The 21721-nt window shown below is 44.8% G+C and overlaps 1 pseudogene; it reads left to right on the top strand.

Moving 5' to 3' along the window:
* The window catches only part of LOC137633715 (uncharacterized), a 196510-nt pseudogene extending 176781 nt beyond the window's left edge, over nt 1-19729 (top strand).
* The last annotated feature ends 1992 nt before the right edge of the window (nt 19730-21721 follow it).

Genomic DNA, 21721 nt, shown 5'->3' on the forward strand with positions numbered 1-21721 from the left:
AAAGGCAAAGGAGGATATCGTCGGGTACACGATCCGGATGTCGAGGTCTCCCGTGCACCTGAGAGACACCGTCGCCCAAGGGGACCTCTTCTTCACCTTCGTGGGCACCAGAGAAGGGCATCTGTGGGTAAGCGGTTATCCTGCGTCTCTCTGTTTGGTGTTGGTTGAACAGATGGTAAAGATAGGGAGAGAGTATTTTAATTAGACAGTGGTAAGGAGGGCCTTTTTATACTGTTGCTGCCCAAGTGTTCTGTAGATTTGAATAAAGGAAGGATTTGCTTTATTAAGATAATTGTATTTGTGTGACTGTTAGGGAAGAGCAGTGTGCCATGCGTACTCTGTAGATTCAGATCAAACGAGGATTTCTCTCCGTAAGATGGTTGTTGTTTCAAGTACATTTATGTGAAGAATCACTGTCGTTTTTTTACTTGCAGGAAGTCTATAAGGAGATAGCGGAAGAGTATCAGCCGTTCCACTACTTCTACACGATAGAATCCACCTGTATGCAAGATGTAAGTCATGTGGCTCTCGTCCTTACGAGGTAGTCTCTCTCTCTCTCACTGAACTTGTACCTATGCAAATATAAGATGTAAGTAATGAGGCTCTCTTCCTTACCAGGTAGTCTCTCTCTCTCTCACTGAACTTGTACCTATGCAAATATAAGATGTAAGTAATGAGGCTCTCTTCCTTACGAGGTAGTCTCTCTCTCTCTCACTGAACTTGTACCTATGCAAATATAAGATGTAAGTAATGAGGCTCTCTTCCTTACCAGGTAGTCTCTCTCTCTCTCACTGAACTTGTACCTATGCAAATATAAGATGTAAGTAATGAGGCTCTCTTCCTTACCAGGTAGTCTCTCTCTCTCTCACTGAACTTGTACCTATGCAAATATAAGATGTAAGTAATGAGGCTCTCTTCCTTACCAGGTAGTCTCTCTCTCTCTCACTGAACTTGTACCTATGCAAATATAAGATGTAAGTAATGAGGCTCTCTTCCTTACGAGGTAGTCTCTCTCTCACTGAACTTGTACCTATGCAAATATAAGATGTAAGTAATGAGGCTCTCTTCCTTACGAGGTAGTCTCTCTCTCTCTCACTGAACTTGTACCTTTGCAAATATAAGATGTAAGTAATGTGGCTCTCTTCCTTACGAGGTAGTCTCTGTCTCTCACTGAACTTGTACCCATGCAAATATAAGCCATCGTTCTCTGATAGAAGTAAGACTTGAGCTCGCCTTATGCGATCGTTAGACTCTCAACGAGGTAGTGTAATTGTAGTTAACGGTACTTGGCTGCAATGTAATACAGTCAGCCTTCTCGGCTGCCTTGAACTTTAATGCTTTTCTTTTTCTTTTTCCGGAGTTTTTCGCTTGTTTGTGTTTGATGGTGACTCCATTGGCTGATGTGAGGCGTTGGCCCGGTAAACCCGGTACGTGAGCAACCCTGAGATAGATCCACATTAACCGTGTACCTTCTGCAGGAGGCATAACTACGCCATCGTCCCTCTGTGACAAGTGTAGGGTGTGGTGGCATCCTCTTTAGTGGGTGGAGTTTGCAAAGAAGTCCAAGATGGATTCCTGGCCGTTGGACTTAGCAACGCTCAACCTCCTACCCAAGAGGTTCTGTTGTTCTTTCTTTATTTCTTCGGACTTGATCCTTACTTCTGCGAGAACCGTCCTTGCTTGTAAGGAGCTTTGATAAGTGTTGTCTTCCCTGGAAGTTCTGGGAGAGTTCTGGTCCCCTTAATGGGATGTCATGCATCCTTGGTTCTCTCATGAGTGCTCCATATGAGCCCTTAAGAGGGTGGCTAGAGAGAGATTTAAACCTCAAGACTGTCTTTTTATTTTAGCTGTGCAGAGAGAGTAGGTTAGTTTTATGACATCTCCTATGTCACGAATCTTAACAGAGTCTGTGTCCAAGACCCAGAACCCAGCCATTCATGGCTCCAGATTCAAGTCCCTCTCGTAAAGAGAACTTTGCGCTTCAGGCCGGCGCAGCGGAAGCTTTTCTGCAGCTCCGAAAGGATAAGGAAGACGATATCCAAGAATGCCATTTCTTTTTTGGCTTTGTGAGATCGGAAAACATTGAAGGGATGAAAGGACCATCCTGAACTCGGTAAAAGTTTGACGGCTGTTTCTAGCCGAGCTAGAATCATACTCCTATTGAAGGATTAAGCTTTCTATAGTTGGAAAAAAAATACTTGTTAAAATTTGTGATAGCAGCACCTTGTGTCAGCATGATTATGATATATCACACGGAAGTTTTATTTATGCGCTGTACAGTATACGTTATTTTGTATAGAGTTATCATCACTAATTGTTTTATTACCTTTTTTTCAGTACACAGAACTGGAGCACAACACAGGCGTGATGGTCTTCAAGGATAATTCGCATTTCTATCCAGGTAAACATTTTCGTCATTGCAAATGTTTTTTGCAACTTTTTTGTTTTGTTTTTGTCTTAAAATGTTTACTAATGCAGTCTTCAATTTCCTTATATTGTAGTCTACAGCTTTTAGAGTCCTTCGTACACCTCGAAAAGAACGACTTTATGATTTTGTGGTCCTCATCACTGAGGGAAACTTGCTGGAGATTATAATTGCTCCTTGTTGAAAACACCACCAGGGTCTTCTTAATGGTCTTCTCGTTCCAACTATTATAATTATTATTATTATTATTATTATTATTATTACTATTACAAGCTAAGCTACAACTCTAGTTGGAAAAGCGGGATGCTATAAACCCAAGAGCTCCAACAGGGATAAATAGCCCATTGAGGAAAGGGAATAAACAAACTACAAGAGAAGTAATGGACAATTAGATTAAAATATTTTAAAAAACAATACCAACATCAAAATAGATCTTAATTATATAAACTATAAAAGTTTAAACAAGAAGAGAAATAAGATAGAATAGTGTGCCTGAGTGTACCCTCAAGCAAGAGAACTCTTACCCAAGAGACAGTGGAAGAAGACCATGGTACTGAGTAGTGCCGTACACTACTGCAGTTGTGACCAGATTGTGGAAAGGTGTTGCTAATGAAGGAGTTGAAATATGTTATTTTCATTAGTAAAATAATTTTTTGAATATACTTACCCGATGATCATGTAGCTGTCAACTCCGTTGCCCGACAGAAATCTACGGTCGGGATACGCCAGCGATCGCTATACAGGTGGGGGTGTACTCACCAGCGCCATCTGTGGTCAGGTACTCCAGTACTTGTCAACAAGACCTCAATTTTCTCCTCGGTCCACTGGTTCTCTATGGGGAGGAAGGGCGGGTCCTTTAAATCATGATCATCGGGTAAGTATATTCAAAAATTTATTTTACTAATGAAAATAACATTTTTCAATATTAATCTTACCCGATGATCATGTAGCTGATTCACACCCAGGGTGGTGGGTGGAGACCAGTATACATGTTAACAAAGAAGCTAAGTATCCCGTATTTCATTTTTATTAGTTATTCAAAATAACAATATAAAATAAATAAGTACCTGGTAAGGAAGTCGACTTGAACCATTACTCTGCCTTTAATAAGTACGTCTTCCTTACTGAGCGTAGCGGTCCTCTTAGGATGCTGAACGACTCTTAGGTGCTGAAGTATAAAGGGCTGCAACCCATACTAAAGGACCTCATCACAACCTCTAACCTAGGCGCTTCTCAAGAAAGAATTGACCACCCGCCAAATCAACCAGGATGCGGAAGGCTTCTTAGCCGACCGTACAACCCAAAAACAACAATAAAAGCAATCAAGAGAAAGGTTAAAAGGGTTATGGGATTATGGGAATGTAGTGGCTGAGCCCTCACCTACTACTGCACTCGCTGCTACGAATGGTCCCAGGGTGTAGCAGTTCTCGTAAAGAGACTGGACATCTTTGAGATAGAATGATGCGAACACTGACTTGCTTCTCCAATAGGTTGCATCCATAACACTCTGCAGAGAACGGTTCTGTTTGAAGGCCACTGAAGTAGCCACAGCTCTCACTTCATGTGTCCTTACCTTCAGTAAAGCAAGGTCTTCTTCCTTCATATGAGAATGAGCTTCTCTAATCAAAAGCCTGATGTAGTAAGAAACTGCGTTCTTAGACATTGGTAGCGAAGGCTTCTTAACAGCACACCATAAGGCTTCTGATTGTCCTCGTAAGGGTTTTGACCTTTTCAGATAGTACCTAAGAGCTCTGACTGGGCAAAGTACTCTCTCCAGCTCGTTACCCACCAAGTTGGATAGGCTAGGGATCTCGAACGATTTAGGCCAAGGACGTGAAGGAAGCTCGTTTTTAGCCAAAAAACCGAGCTGCAAGGAACATGTAGCCGTTTCTGATGTGAAACCTATGTTCCTGCTGAAGGCGTGGATCTCACTTACTCTCTTAGCTGTTGCTAGGCATACGAGGAAAAGAGTTTTTAATGTGAGGTCCTTGAAAGAGGCTGATTGGAGCGGTTCAAATCTAGATGACATCAGGAACCTTAGGACCACGTCTAGATTCCAGCCTGGAGTGGACAACCGACGTTCCTTAGAGGTCTCAAAAGACCTAAGGATGTCCTGCAGATCTTTGTTGGAGGAAAGATCCAAGCCTCTGTGGCGGAAAACCGCTGCCAACATACTTCTGTAACCCTTGATCGTAGGAGCTGATAGGGATCTAACGTTCCTTAGATGTAACAGGAAGTCAGCAATCTGGGTTACAGTGGTACTGGTTGAGGAAACTGCATTGGCCTTGCACCAGCTTCGGAAGACTTCCCATTTAGATTGATAGACTCTGAGAGTGGATGTCCTCCTAGCTCTAGCAATCGCTCTGGCTGCCTCCTTCGAAAAGCCTCTAGCTCTTGAGAGTCTTTCGATAGTCTGAAGGCAGTCAGACGAAGAGCGTGGAGGCTTGGGTGTACCTTCTTTACGTGAGGTTGACGCAGAAGGTCCACTCTTAGAGGGAGAGTCCTGGGAACGTCGACCAGCCATTGCAGTACCTCTGTGAACCATTCTCTCGCGGGCCAGAGGGGAGCAACCAACGTCAGCCGTGTCCCTTTGTGAGAGGCGAATTTCTGAAGTACCCTGTTGACAATCTTGAACGGCGGGAATGCATACAGGTCGAGATTGGACCAATCCAGCAGAAAGGCATCCACGTGAACTGCTGCCGGGTCTGGAATCGGAGAACAATACAATGGGAGCCTCTTGGTCATCGAGGTAGCGAACAGATCTATGGTTGGCTGACCCCACAGGGACCAAAGTCTGCTGCAAACATTCTTGTGAAGGGTCCACTCTGTGGGGATGACCTGACCCTTCCGGCTGAGGCGATCTGCCATGACATTCATATCGCCCTGAATGAACCTCGTTACCAGCGTGAGCCTTCGATCTTTTGACCAAATGAGGAGGTCCCTTGCGATCTCGAACAACTTCCTCGAATGAGTCCCCCCCTGCTTGGAGATGTAAGCCAAGGCTGTGGTGTTGTCGGAGTTCACCTCCACCACCTTGTTTAGCTGGAGGGACTTGAAGTTCATTAAGGCCAGATGAACCGCCAACAACTCCTTGCAATTGATGTGAAGTGTCCTTTGCTCCTGATTCCATGTTCCCGAGCATTCCTGTCCGTCCAATGTCGCATCCCAGCCCGAGTCTGATGCGTCCGAGAAGAGACGGTGGTCGGGGGTCTGAACAGCTAACGAAAGACCTTCCTTGAGAAGAATGCTGTTCTTCCACCACGTTAGAGTAGACCTCATCTCTTCGGAAACAGGAATTGAGACTGTCTCTAGCGTTATGTCCTTGATCCAGTGAGCAGCCAGATGATACTGAAGGGGGCGGAGGTGGAGTCTCCCTAACTCGATGAACAGGGCCAGCGATGAAAGTGTCCCTGTTAGACTCATCCACTGCCTTACTGAGCATCGGTTCCTTCTCAGCATGCTCAGGATGCACTCCAGGGCTTGGTTGATCCTTGGGGCCGACGGAAAAGCCCGAAAAGCTCGACTCTGAATCTCCATACCCAGGTAAACAATGGTCTGGGATGGGACGAGCTGGGACTTCTCTAAATTGACCAGGAGGCCCAGTTCCTTGGTCAGATCCATAGTCCATCTGAGATTCTCCAGACAGCGACGACTTGTGGGAGCTCTTAAAAGCCAGTTGTCTAAATAGAGGGAGGCTCTGATGTCTGCCAAGTGAAGGAATTTCGCAATATTCCTCATCAGTCGCGTAAACACAAGAGGTGCCGTGCTTAGGCCAAAGCACAGGGCTTGGAACTGGTACACAACCTTTCCATAGACGAATCTCAGGAAAGGTTGGGAGTCTGGATGGATGGGGACGTGAAAGTATGCGTCTTTCAGGTCTAACGAGACCATCCAGTCCTCCTGCCTGACCGCTGCTAGGACCGACTTCGTCGTCTCCATCGTGAACGTCTGCTTGGTGACATAAGCATTGAGCGCACTGACGTCCAGCACCGGTCTCCAACCTCCTGTCTTCTTGGCTACCAGGAAGAGACGGTTGTAAAAGCCCGGGGATTGATGGTCCCGGACTATGACCACTGCCTCCTTTTGTAGCAAGAGCGACACCTCTTGTTGCAACGCTAGCCTCTTGTCCTTCTCCTTGTAGTTGGGAGAGAGGTTGATGGGAGATGTAGCTAGAGGGGGATTGCGGCAGAACGGAATTCTGTATCCCTCCCTCAGCCACTTCACAGACTGAGCGTCTGCACCTCTGCTCTCCCAAGCTTGCCAGAAGGTCTTGAGTCTGGCTCCTACAGCTGTCTGGAGAGGAAGGCAGTCAAAACTTGCCTCTTGTGGACTTGGAACCCTTCTTGGACTTGCCACGGTGACTGTCTGCACGGGTACCTCCTCTGCTGGAGGTTCTGCCACGAAAGGGCGGGATGAACCTGGAAGCAGGTGTATCAACTGCTAGGGGGCGGTAAGGTTTAGTCACGGAAGGTAAGGTCTTAGCCTTACGTGCAGAAGAAGCCATGAGGTCATGCGTATCCTTCTGGAGAAGAGAGGCAGCCATCCCCTTAATTAACTCCTCCGGAAACAGACACTTGGAAAGAGGAGCAAACAGCAACTCTGACCTTCTGGCAAGGGGTGATACCAGCAGATAAGAAGGAGCACAGATGTTCTCTTTTCTTGAGGACCCCTGATACATAAGAAGCCGCAAGCTCGCCAGACCCATCCCGTATTGCCTTGTCCATGCTGGACATGATCAGCATGGCTGAGTCCTTGTCAGAAGGGGCAGTCTTCCTGCTTAAGGCTCCCAGACACCAATCGAGGAAGTTGAATATCTCGAAGGCACGAAAGACTCCCTTTAACATGTGATCAAGATCTGAAGAGGACCAGCAGATCTTCGAACGTCTCATAGCCAACCTGCGGGGAGAGTCAACCAGACTTGAGAAGTCGGCCTGGGCAGAGGCAGGAACCCCCAAGCCAGGTTCCTCTCCCGTGGCATACCAGACGCCCGACTTAGAAGCCAGCTTGGGAGGAGGAAACACAAAAGAGGTCCTTCCCAGTTGCTTCTTGGACTGCAACCAATCCCCCATAACCCTCAAAGCTCTCCTTGATGATCTGGCGAGAACAAGCTTGGTGAAGGCAGGCGCAGTAGACTGCATGCCCAGAGCAAACTCGGAGGGAGGAGAACGAGGGGTTGCAGACACAAAGTGTTCAGGGTACAACTCTCTGAACAAAGCAAGGACTTTGCGGAAGTCTAAGGAGGGTGGCGAAGACTTGTGTCCTTCAACATCAGAATGAGGATCATCTAGATGAGCAGCTTCATCCTCAGAAACCTCCTCACCCGACAGTTGAGTTGTAAGAGGCAAAGGCAGAGCAGCAAGCTGAACGGCTGAATCCTGCAGAACGGGTGCATGCGTACCTGCGGATCCATCATCATGCCTCTGCTGGACAGACTGTGAGCTGGCAACAACAAAAGCAGAGGGCCGGTGTGAGGGAGGGTCTGCGGAGGGCTGAGGAGCATGCGGTGTGGTATGCAGAGCATGCTGTAAGGCATGCGGCTCATGCTGCATGGCATGCGGCTCATGCTGCATGGGATGCGACTCATGCTGCATGGTATGCGGCTCATGCTGCATGGCATGCGGCTCATGCTGCATGGGATGAGGCTCATGCTGCATGGAATGAGGCTCATGCTGCATGGAATGCGGCTCATGCTGCATGGTATGCGGAGCATGCTGTAAGGTCTGCAGAGCATGCTGCATGGGCTGAGGAGAATGCCGCATAGTGCTGGAACCCGGCAACTCCCGATGCGGCAGCTCACGCATGTAAGCAGAAGGTGCAGCACGAACATGCGTCTGGCAGTGAGGACTGCGCAACGGTGGAGGAGCTCTCACAGGAGGAGGGGTGTTAACCTTCTCTGCCTTATACTCCTGCATAAAAGCCGCAAGCTGAGACTGCATAGTCTGCAGCATGGACCACTTAGGGTCTACTGTGGTTGGAGCAGAGGCCTGTTGAGGGACCACTCTACCTCTCTTGGGAGGTGTGCAGTCATCAGATGACTGCGGCGAGTCCGAACTGACCCAGTGGCTACACCTGGGCCGTTGGACTAGCTCGGAAGGGACCTTACGTTTGAGCGGTCGTGAGACCCTTGTCCACCGTTTCCTCCTGGAAACCTCTTCCACAGACGAGGAATGTAAGGGCTCATTCGTCTGGGAGTGGAAGGGACGATCCTTAGCAGATACGTCCGCAACCACTGAGGATACATCTGTGCGCCGATCAAGGCCTGCCGAACCCTTTGGTCCTTCGACATTGCTTCTCCCCTGGGCTTGGGAGCTTGCAAGAGGTCCCGGACTGGGAGGACGACTGGCACGCACAGATGTATCCTCATGCGCAACACTGACACTGACACTATGCACAGCACTAGCACTAACACTTCCCACTGCACTCTTCGCTTTCAGCTCTCTGACATCTGCCAAGAGCTGATTGCGGTCACTAACCAACGACTCCACCTTATCACCGAGAGCCTGAATGGCACGCAACATATCAGCCATTGCAGGCTGAGCACTCGTAGCAGGTTCGGGGGTCACCACCACAGGGGAAGGAAAAGGTTGAGGGGCATGGGGAGAGGAAATATCCAAAGAGCGAGAAGAACTCCTCCTATCTCTCTCCTTCTCTAACCTACGAGTATATCTGAGGAATTCATTAAAATCGAATTCCGAAAGCCCAGCACATTCCCCACATCGATCTTCCAATTGACAGGATTTTCCCCTACAATTGGAACATACGGTGTGAGGATCAACAGAGGCCTTCGGAAGACGCCTATTACAAGTCCTAACACTACATCGCCTGTATTTAGGAACTTGGGAATGGTCAGACATCTTGAATTTTAGAAGTAGTCAAAGGGGGAATTCCAAAGTAAAGCAAAGATCGTTAACCAAAGAATCAAATTAATACCAAAAGCTTGCTAAGCTAAGGCTAAAGCTTCCTGTACAGCGAAGGCTAAATTTCAGAGCAAATACTTCACCAAATCGTGAACAAAAGACTCCAAAATCAACAGCGTATCCATGTAGGTCTTGCCGGTAGCACGACAGAGGAAAAATTGAGGTCTTGTTTACAAGAAGTACTGGAGTACCTGACCACAGATGGGGCTGGTGAGTACACCCCCACCTGTATAGCGATCGCTGGCGTATCCCGACCGTAGATTTCTGTCGGGCAACGGAGTTGACAGCTACATGATCATCGGGTAAGATTAATATTGAAAAGAGGGAATTTCAGAAGTTCAAACTTGCAGTAGCGAATGCTTTCATGTTGAACGGGCTAACTTTAGTCTAGCTACTTTATCAATGACAAATCCTTTTAAACATTGTTATTGTTACCAATCTCGTGATGATTTATATCCATCATTCATTACTTCTCATGTAGTTTATTCATTTCCTTATTTCCTTTTCTCAGTGGGTTATTTTTCCGTATTGGAGCCCTTGGGCTTATAGCACCCTGCTTTTCCAACTAGGGTTATTGCTTAGCTAGTAATAATAATGGCTTGTTTGAAAAGTGGTTAGGAAGAGTAGAATGTCACAAGCCAGCCCCATTGTGCAAAAGAATTAAGCAACTTTCCCCACGTCTACCTGGGGTCCGAGTGGAACGCCTCCAACCTGGAGGAACTGCAGAAGAACGGGTGAGTGGGCAAGCTTAACTAGCTTGTCATCATCATCATCAATAACTTGTCCACTGCAGGACAAAGTCATGAGACATGTCCTTCCACTCCCATACGTTTATAGCCTTCCCGTGCCAGTCTATGTCCGCAAACTTCTATAGCTCGTCAATCCATCGTCTTCTCTTTCTTAGGCTGCTGCTTTTGTAATCAACAGGGACTCATTGTGTTATTCTTCTTGTCTGTTATTCTTCTTGTCCATGTATTATCTATCTTTCCTATTATATGTCTCGCCTACGTCCATTTCTTTTACTTACATGTTGTCAGGATATCCTCTACTTTAGCTTATAGCATAAACAATATTGTATTATTTTCCATTTATCCATCCATATACCAAGGCACTTCCCCCAATTTTGGGGGGTAGCCAACATCAACAAGAAACAAAACAAAAAAGGGGACCTCTACTCTCTACGTTCCTTCAGCCTAACCAGGGACTCAGCCGAGTTCAGCTGGTACTGTTAGGGTCCCACAGCCCAACCTCCCACATTTTCCACCACAGATGAAGCTTCATACTGCTGAGTCCCCTACTGCTGCTACCTCCGCGGTCATCTAAGGCACCGGAGGAAGCAGCACGGCCTACCGGAACTGCGTCACAATCGCTCGCCATTCATTCCTATTTCTAGCACGCTCTCTTGCCTCTCTCACATCTATCCTCCTATCACCCAGAGCTTTCTTCACACCATCCATCCACCCAAACCTTGGCCTTCCTCTTGTACTTCTCCCATCAACTCTTGCATTCATCACCTTCTTTAGCAGACAGCCACTTTCAATTCTCTCAACATGGCCAAACCACCTCAACACATTCATATCCACTCTAGCCGCTAACTCATTTCTTACACCCGTTCTCACCCTCACCACTTCGTTCCTAACCCTATCTACTCGAGATACACCAGCCATACTCCTCAGACACTTCATCTCAATCACATTCAATTTCTGTCTCTCCATCACTTTCATTCCCCACAACTCCGATCCATACATCACAGTTGGTACAATCACTTTCTCATATAGAACTCTTTACATTCATGCCCAACCCTCTATTTTTTACTACTCCCTTAACTGTCCCCAACACTTTGCAACCTTCATTGACTCTCTGACGTACATCTGCTTCCACTCCACCATTTGCTGCAACAACAGACCCCAAGTACTTAAACTGATCCACCTCCTCAAGTAACTCTCCATTCAACATGACATTCAACCTTGCACCACCTTCCCTTCTCGTACATCTCATAACCTTACTCTTACCCACATTAACTCTCAACTTCCTTCTCTCACACACCCTTCCAAATTCTGTAACTAGTCGGTCAAGCTTCTCTTCTGTGTCTGCTACCAGTACAGTATCATCCGCAAACAACAACTGATTTACCTCCCATTCATGATCATTCTCGCCTACCAGTTTTAATCCTCGTCCAAGCACTCGAGCATTCACCTCTCTCACCACTCCATCAACATACAAGTTAAACAACCACGGCGACATCACACATCCCTGTCTCAGCCCCACTCTCACCGGAAACCAATCGCTCACTTCATTTCCTATTCTAACACATGCTTTACTACCCTTGTAGAAACTTTTCACTGCTTGCAACAACCTTCCACCAACTCCATATAACCTTATCACATTCCACATTGCTTCCCTATCAACTCTATCATATGCTTTCTCCAGATCCATAAACGCAACATACACCTCCTTACCTTTTGCTAAATATTCCTCGCATATCTGCCTAACTGTAAAAATCTGATTCATACAACCCCTACCTCTTCTAAAACCACCCTGTACTTCCAAGATTGCATTCTCTGTTTTATCCTTAATCCTATTAATTAGTACTCTACCATACACTTTTCCAACTACACTCGACAAACTAATACCTCTTGAATTACAACACTCATGCACATCTCCCTTACCCTTATATAGTGGTACAATACATGCACAGACCCAATCTACTGGTACCATTGACAACACAAAACACACGTTAAACAATCTCACCAACCATTCAAGTACAGTCACACCCCCTTCCTTCAACATCTCAGCTTTCACACCATCCATACCAGATGCTTTTCCTACTCTCGTTTCATCTAGTGCTCTCCTCACTTCCTCTATTGTAATCTCTCTCTCATTCTCATCTCCCATCACTGGCACCTCAACACCTGGAACAGCAATTATATCTGCCTCCCTATTATCCTCAACATTCAGCAAACTTTCAAAATATTCGGCCCACCTTTTCCTTGCCTCCTCTCCTTTTAACAACCTTCCATTTCCATCTTTCACTGTCTCTTCAATTCTTAAGCCAGCCTTCCTTACTCTCTTCACTTCTTTCCAAAACTACTTCTTATTCTCTTCATATGACTGACCCAGTCCCTGACCCACCATTTATAGAGAATAGAAAAGATTGAACTCTTCCATTGGTTTTGGGTTGCCGATAGTCACCACAAAGATTCCGGACGAAATAAGCCCCACCCTTCTATTATGTCGCACCCAATCATGTTGCCTACCACGCAATGCATCGCCTTACAAATTTCGAACTATACTAACTTAGAGTCACTTTAATGGGATGTTTTCTGACTGCAGCAACTATAGTTAATACCTTGAACAACATTACGTCATTTCTTCCACTTATAGTGACTTGCAGAGGCAAGAATTGCTAACCCATGGCTTCAAAAGTCAATAAGTGGTCCCCCTTTCCTATGAAATAGATACCAGGTTATTGGCAAATGTATATTCTCTTACTGTATTAAATGATATATTGTTTTATTACAATATTTCTATATGACATTTTGATACGATATCTGAGATTTATGATTTTGATTGAATTTTTGTTTGTCTCCCCAAATATTTTTAAGTTGAGCACCTTCTTTTTGCTATTTTGTTATATTACTTTATTCATCACCGATGAATACACAGCACCTCTATGAGGACATCTTGATGGAAAAGCCGTCATAAAAACAGAAATAATGTCGTATGATGAATCAGAAATCATTGAATATATATTCTAACGTTTTTTTCTACTCTCCCCCCACAGCTTGGATTACATACTGAACGTCACCAAAGAGATCGACAACTTCTACCTGGGGACGTTCGACTACCTGAACATCCGCGTCTACGATGATGAGAAGACGGAACTTTTGAAGCACTGGGACAGTACTTTCTAGTACATAGCACAAGTCAAGTGAGTAGCTCAAGTATCAGAAGTACTGTACCTCTAGAGTAGAAATGTGTTGCGGTAGCTTATTGGAACCGCCCCTGCCTGGTGATCATCTGATTTGGAGTTCAAGACCCACTTGTCTCGATAGTTTTTTGTAGTGTCTGCAACCTAACCATCCTTGTGAGCTAAGGGCCCATCATGGTCCTGACTTGGGTGGCGATGGGGTTTGAGTGCTGGTCAGTCTCTCGGGCATTGTCAGTGTCCCTTACCTCGGCCAGTCATGAGTGACCTTTAAAACTACCGTTTGTAAATAATCTTGAAATGCACCTTTGGCAGTAACTGTGCATTGACTTTGGAAAGTGTGGCAATGAAATTCACACTTTGATGTATGTGAGGCAAGAAAGGTGGCAGAGTGCTTACGAGAGAGTTAGACAAGTTGATGAGAGTCTATGGGGAGGAAAAAGGTCAAAGAAATTGAAAGGTTTGTGGGAAATGAATATGCGTTTATTATTATTACTAGCTAAACTGCAACCCTAGTTGGTAATGGAGGATTTTATAAGCCAAAGTGCTCTAACTGGGAAAATAGCCTAGTGAGGTAAGGAAATAAGGAAACAGATAGAATAGTGTACCTGAGTGTACCTTCAAGCAGGAGTAGAAAACTTTAACCCAAGGCAGAGGAAGAGAGACTATTGCAGTACCCACCAAAGCTAAAGAGTCTGTTTTACCAAGAGGAAAGTAGCCACTGAACAATTACAGTGTAGTGTTTAACCCCTTGAGTGAAGAAGAATTATTTGGTTATCTCAATGTTGTCAGATGTATGAGCAAAAGGAGAAGAATGCGTAAGGAGTAGGCATGCTATTCGGTGTATGTGTAAGCAGTGGGAAAAATTCGGCATCCATTGTAGTACTGTCTGGTCACTCAGAGTATCTCAACGGGTGGCTAAAATCTAAGCATTATAACGTAGTCATAATAATGATTTCTTATTATTACACTATAAATTCAATCCACTTGACAAGAATGTAACTAATAGAATGCTCTTTTTCCAACAGAACCCGAGGATCCAAGGTTCTCGTCCACTGCAAGATGGGCATTAGCCGTTCGGCCTCAGTGGTCATCGCCTACGCCATGAAGGCCTTCAACATGAGCCTAGAAGAAGCGCTGAACTTGGTCAAGAAGAGAACTTGTATCAAACCCAATCAGGCATTTTGCAATCAACTTAAAACTTACGAGGTCAGTGAAATCATATTGTCAGCCCATCAATGTATGCTTCTTAACTTTTCAAATGATTAACGTTATCAAGATATTCTTAACCCTTTCGCCCCCAAAGGACATACCAGTACGTTCTTGCAAAACACTGTTATTTACATGTTTTTGCATATTTTTTATGACTTTATGAGAAACTTGAGGCATTTTCCAAAAGAATGAGACCAACCTGACCTCTCTATGACAAAAATTAAGGCTGTTAGAGCAATTTAAAAAAAAAATAGACTGCAAAATGTGGTTGAAAAAAAAACACCCCTGGGGGTTAAGGGTTGGAAATTTCCAAATAGCCCTGGGGGTAAAAGGGTTAAGTAATAATGTTATGTTTTATTTTTTTTTTTATTAGAGTTCAGTATCAATATTTACTCACTTCAAAGCTGATGCCAAGGAAATTTGATTTACACTTGTCATGATGACTTTGTTTAAAATGGTTTAGTTCAATGCATTTGCGAGTGATAAGGAAATAGTCTCGTGCTTATGATGGTTATAAGTACAGAAGGTCCTTGTCTTACAAACTTTCGAATCCAATCACAAATCTAACTGAAATAAAAAAATTCAGGTACAGTATTACAATACTATATCATTTAATACATTAAGCAAAATGACATTTGCAATAAACTTATATTTATTTCGTAGGGAACGGGACTACTCGTTGACGTTTGTAGCGGGATATTGTAGGCATGTGGGTTAGGCCAAAATGTAACAGAATTTGACATACAAACAGTTTCTTAGAAACTATCAAGTTTTTACGTTAAGGACCTTCTGTTGCGTAAGGTTATTGTGATTAGTACGTCATAAGGTAAACTGTACTTTACTTGTAATATGTATCGGATATAAAAGGATCTCAAGGCTTGACAAGTCACTATATCTTGAGTGACAAGCAGATAGAAGTTTTGTATCTCGGCTTTGAACGCCCACGCTTACCCTCACCGTCTCCTCCGTAGGGAATCCTGGACGCGAGCAGGCAGCGTCACAACATCCTTTGGCGCAGCAAGTCCGAGACCAACCTGAAGTCGGCGACCGCCGCGGCCAACAGGTTGGCCCTGCGCAGTCGCCCCCCACCGAACAGCAACGACGGCGTGGACAGCGTCAACCGCGAGAACCTGCACAAAAGCACGGAGGAGCTCAGCAAGTACGACTACCAGGCTTTCGACACTCTCTGTGCGGGTCCCCAGTTTTTGCGACTTCCAGGGCAGGCGTCCCAAGTCGTGGTCCCCGGACGACCACACGGCCGGGTTGCTCTTCCCAAAAGATGCCACAGGAGAAGGTGAGAGAATGGAATGATTCCGAGACTTTTTGAAGAACTGTCCTTGTCCTAAATTGTCCTTCAATTCTCTCCCTAGAAAGTAGCCTATACTTTTCCTATTCACATACTGAACATGAAATAAAGCTGTCAGTATATATGAAAACCAGATACTTATTTATGTATAGTACAGTAGAGTAGTTAAGTGTTGCTAATTCCATTTTATGGATATTTTAGTCACTTTAAAAAAAAAAAAGAATAAAAAACTGCTGTTTTTAATCAACTTTAAAAAAAATATTTGGTGAAGTTGATAAAAAAAATTATTTTTTGGTCAAATTGATGAGAAATTGTGTCAACTTGATGAAAAATTTCTTTGGGTTGAGCTTAATGAAAATTAATTTTTCATAAACTTGATAAGAAAACGATAAATTTTTCAACTTGATGAAAAAAATAACTGTTTTGATCAACTTCATAAGACAAAAACATTTTTTTTGGTGAAATCGATAAAAATTTTTTTGGGTCACCTTTATTAAAACTATTTTCAGAGTTCATTCAAATAGCCCATTATATGATTTTATTTTTAATTAGAGATTTGCAATAACCTGATATTTATTTCATATGAAACACGACTATTTTATTACTTTTACAGTTGAAAATCTTAGGCATGTGAATTAGATGAAGCCTACCCTAGGGCAAAATTGCATTCCTTTCTTTGAATTTATTGATTGTTACATTTTGCCTGTCTGTTTTTATTTCTTAAACAACAATGTCGTCTTCATTGTTAACAATTCCTTATATATTTCAGTTATTCTATTGCATTTTTTCTTTGAATTTGATTTATTTTTTTTCTCAAACCCTGTCTTCATTTTTTTACAATACCTTATCTTTTACAAGTCCTCTCTTTTGCATTTTTTCCCCCTTTGAATTGATTGATTTTGTTTTCATGGCCATTAACAATTGCTCATCTGTTTCAGGCACTGGTGATTTTGGAGAATCCTGGCGGCTCGCAGTCCCTGAACGTGCAGTCCTGGAGAGCGCACGTCACCCTGCACCAGAGGGACCTGAGGGAGTTCAGCATGGAGGGATCCACCGCCCAGCACTCGGAATCGTCATCTCCGGGAGATGTAGCCACCATACAGCTACAGAACACCACCTCGTCGAGCGATTATTTCGGCCATCTGTCAAGCACGGCGGAGCTCGACAAAGTCATCGAGACCTAGCTCAGTCCGAGCGCGGAGCTGCTGGGTAGCGAGCCGGTGATTTCGCAGACCAAACCGGCTGCTCAGAAGCATCAGGCTGTTCTGATTCCCTCGCAGATCTGGCAGGAAGAGAGGGCGCAAGTAGACGAGAGCATGGAAGTGGGAGAATGCCCAGTTGTGCCAAAGGAATCCGTCATCGTTGTTACCCCCACCAGGATTGTCAAAAGGCAAAAACAAGACTTGGAGGAGAAGGTGAAGATGAGTGATGTGAAGAACGCCAAAGACGGGGACTCGCCGCTTTCGAGACAGAGTTCTTCGGGGTCTCTGAGCGGCCAGTTTCCTAAAGTTGAGGTCATCAGGTCACCCAGTTATGGGCGTCAGGAATCGGCGGGATCGGATGGCTTGAAGAGGGACGATCCATTTTCCGTCAAACTGGACAAGGTGTTCGACAGGGAAGAACGGAAGCAGCAGAGATTGAGCGCCGTTAATCCACAGGTTGGCGAAATCAAGGAAACGCCATCTCAAAATAGTTCTTGGGGATCGTTCGACAGCGCCGTGGTCTTGCAGGATAGAGAGTTTCCTTCCAGGCAGAGCTCTTGGGGGTCTTGCGACACCAGGACGACGGTGCCCTTGAGAAATAGTTCTTTCGGTCCCTTTGACATCCGTTGACGAATCGACGTTACCAAGTAACATCAGCGGAACGTATTTCGAAAGAGACATGGGAATGTTTTTGCCTGGGACGATTAGGAGGAACAAGGCGAGGTCTTCCGATGGAAAGTACGACAATGCCGAAAACGTAAAGTTGGACGCAACCGAAATGGAGTTGAGCAAAAGTGTCTCGACAGACGAAAACGTTCAGGCAAAAACCGTGGCCAACGTCAAAGCCTACGGTCCAGCTCCGTACAAGAGCCCTCCCCCCATCGAACGAGCGGCCCCCGTGGAGCTGACTGACGACGGGATGGGGGCTGACAGTCCAGAGAAATTCAGAGACCACCACAGCAGCAACCCAACCTTACCCGTTTGCATTCCAGATAGTACAAATACGTCGGTGTTGACGAGATCCCAGCCCAACATATCCTCCTGCACAACATGGCAGCACAAGTCTGGTTCCAGCACTCAACAGACGTCCGAGGCGGAACTGTCGGAGAGCGAGAGCACGTACAGCAAGGGGAGTCCCCTTTCGGAGGTAGGGGTCCTCGTTCAGGGGACTGTGAAACAACAGAGGGAACTCCTGGAAGGGAAGTCACAAGAGAGTTCCGTCTCACCAGAGCAGAGGAAGAATCCCGAGAAAACTGTTGTCCTCTCCCCAACATGCCTGCACTCGCAGAGCTACTGCGGCTGCAGTCCAGGCGTCGCCCCCAAGACCGACACAAACGCCAGGTGTGCGCTTGGACGCAGCTTCTCGGAGAAGCGGGCCAAGTTTGAAGGGCCGGCGGCGGACGTTGACGCCGAGGGTGGAAAGGTGAAGAAGTTGATGTTGGCTTTGGAACAGCAGAAAAACGAAGAGGAGAGGTTCAGAATGAAGGGAATTCGTAAACGATCTCACAGTTTGGAAGTGCTGAACACCTCGCCCATCTCCCCCACATATTCCAGTCACTTACTCGACGAGATCTTGGTCAGGACGGAAGCGGATGCCAGGGATCTCGAAAGGGAATTGTCGGAGGAAATTTGCGTCAAGAGTCTGGTGGGGAAGTTCGAAGACCCGCAAGGTCAGGGCGGAGGAGCTCCCCCGCCGCCCAAGATCCAAATGAGGGGCGTCCGAGGGAAGAGCGACAGCTCGACACCCGACCGGTTCTTGCCTCCGGTGCCTCAGCGCAAGTCAAGCCTAGATTATAACTTTAAACCAAATCTCACTAGGGCGCAATCTCAATCCCCGGCTCATTCTGTTAAACAGACGCCTATGTCCTTTGGCCCTATATCCCCTATCGAGAGGCTGCCCTCTCCAGGGAAGGCGGCGCCTTCTCACAAGCCTTCGTCAGAAGAAACAGCAGGGCAAGACCCATCCGCTGACTAAATTAACGAAAACCAATGGGGAAAACTATCATACCATGTGAAGGACTTTTATTATATCATCTCTAGCATGTCATGTAAAATGAGACTTCCAACTGTGAAAAAAAAAAAAAAACACACCTTGTGATATGTGGTGTAAGGACCAAAACACGCCACTTTCTCAGAGGTGGGGACGCGAGACCTACCTACGCTCGATTGAATCTCAGAATTGTCGTCGTGCAGGGGTGCGGGTGGGACGCTGCCTCTGAGAGTGGCCCTCGACTTCCAGAAGACTAACTCCTGTGCCTCTTAACTAGAGCTTTAACTCCGTAGTCGTGCTTGGGAGACCAAAGTACGGTAGTGCGAACGAGAAACGTACGGAGCTCTGCGACTCCCTCTCGGTGAAGCGTAACCCTTCTTTTTTTTTCTGTGAACTGCAGCAGCAGCAGCTACTAACCCACATGGTTCTTCCCAATCTGTAATACTAGTCAAGGAGGACTGTCGTCGATGATGATGCCGAGCGAGTGTGCTGTGTACAGTGGTGTGTAACGATTCAAAACATTTAAAATGTCTAGTGTCACTTGTTTACAAGCGCAGAGAATGTTATATATATACTCTGATAGGACTGTAATCGTAGTGTTTAAGACCTTTTTTTTTTTTTTTTCAATTACTTTTTCTCAATTGTGCTAGTCCCAGCTTTTTGTCTCATTTTCTAGTCTAGTTTCGACCCTCTCTGTGAAGCCGTTATATAACATACCAATACTCTCCATGACAAGGTATCTATATATATATATATATATATATATATATATATATATATATATATATATATATATATATATATATACTGTGCAGTATCCCTGGGTATCCTGGTAGCTCTCGGGTGGGTGGGGGGGTGTTGAGATAGGGGCGAGTACCCTAGGCTAGCTAAACATTCAAGTTAATGGAGCTATTAAAGTAAAAATCTGTTATTCTTAATTAATAATATGCAAGGGATTACCACACTGTAAATGTATATATATATGTATACACATATTCCAGATTTTTTAAAAAATTCAATATTGTAATATAAACACGCGTACTGTATGTATATGCTTCAAAATCTGTACACTTATGAATGTACTTTCCAAGGAAACAAATTGAAGGTACCTAGTCATTTTAGTCAGCCTTGATGCATTCTCAAGGTACTATCTTTGTACCCAACAAAGGTAGTCTTTGTAGCCCTGCGTTGAGACGGCTACCAATTGCTTCGTACCTTCCTGGTAACATCGACAACTTTGAAGAAGTTTGCATGCAAATAAGTGACATGGAAGCATATATATACTGTTCGTATGTACATAAACACATTGAATAAGTAGACTTTATGTAAACAGTTCCGTATATGCGTTTTACACATGCTGATGTATATTTCAAGATTGTAACATTGGGCACAAAGTGGTGGTCTCGCGACAGGAGTCCGAGAAAAGTTCCGGCATTATCTAGCGTCATAGATAGACGAACGGGACGGAAATCAAGTCTGCAGATGGCCGTACTTTTAATGGTCGATTCATTATGGTAAAAAAAAAAAAAATGGTTTGTCAATACGCCTGTTTTAACACGGAGAAAATTGATCGCTCTCAAAATTAGTGCGTTGCGTTTCTAATTTCTAATTTATAGCACTAATTTATAGACTTTTTAATAATTTGTCATTGTTCTCTTGTGAATGTATACATGACCAGTCTTGAGTAAAATAAAAAAAAAAAAAAAGGATAAGGATTTTGTATCGACAAACTTGAGGCCCTTCACTGTTCATATTCTCAAAATATAAATATAATATATATATATATATATATTTGTGCAACATTTTTGAGTCTATGTAAAGAAAATGTAAATAAATTTTAACTGGTGCAAGTTTATACGTAGAAAACGTAAACGAACGTGACCCCGCGACTGCGGCGGTCGAAAAGACCTCAGTGGCGAGTGGACTGCTTAAAACCGGGAGTTAAAACGCCTGCGTCGTCTGCAGCTCGCTGGCGACGCGGGGAGGACATCGTCTGCAGCCCGCTGGCGACGCGGGAAGGACGTCCCGGAACACGGGAGTGCAATGATGTTCGAGGGAAGTGATTTTCTGTGTTATTGTATTTTGAAGTCAGAGCTTAGAGCCCCTTCCTTCCTTGCCCTCTTTGTCATAATCCTAATTGCTAAGGTCAGCAGCAGACTTAGTGGATACCAGGAGGTATTTATGTACACACAATGGTATTGGAGACGCATTCAACTTTTTTTTTTCCGTTTTTCTAATGGCGTGAATTATTTCCAGTCGTAATCATTTCTCTCCTCCTCATATCGCAGTGATACTGGTGTATGAGTTTGTATTTTATGTATAACAGTGGTGTTGCTATATTTTGTATATAATTTGTACAAGAATATAATTTATGATAATAAAATGGAAATGACTTTTGTCTGATTTTCAATCCGAGAAAAAAAATTCTGCACTTTTGAATCCTCGATTGTTCCTGCACGGATACAAACCTTCTGGCAAAAGCTGGTAATGGCCGATGAAGAATTAAAGAAGTTCTGGCAACTGCAACGTGGTATTCACTCGCGATTCAGGTCTGACAGCGCACAAAGCCTGGGAATCGCCCTCCATTCCGATTTCGGCCATCTTGTTGATGTGTTAAGAGGGTCAATCTCGGTATCTCTTTATGCTGCAAATTTCATATAGTCCATAAAGTTAAGGGACTGAATTTGTGAGGAAGCTGACACACTTGAGTTAGTACCATCCGTGCTAACTTTTAGGTCGGG

The sequence above is a fragment of the Palaemon carinicauda genome, chromosome 43 (genome assembly GCF_036898095.1).
Source record: "Palaemon carinicauda isolate YSFRI2023 chromosome 43, ASM3689809v2, whole genome shotgun sequence".
Classification (NCBI taxonomy): domain Eukaryota; kingdom Metazoa; phylum Arthropoda; class Malacostraca; order Decapoda; family Palaemonidae; genus Palaemon; species Palaemon carinicauda.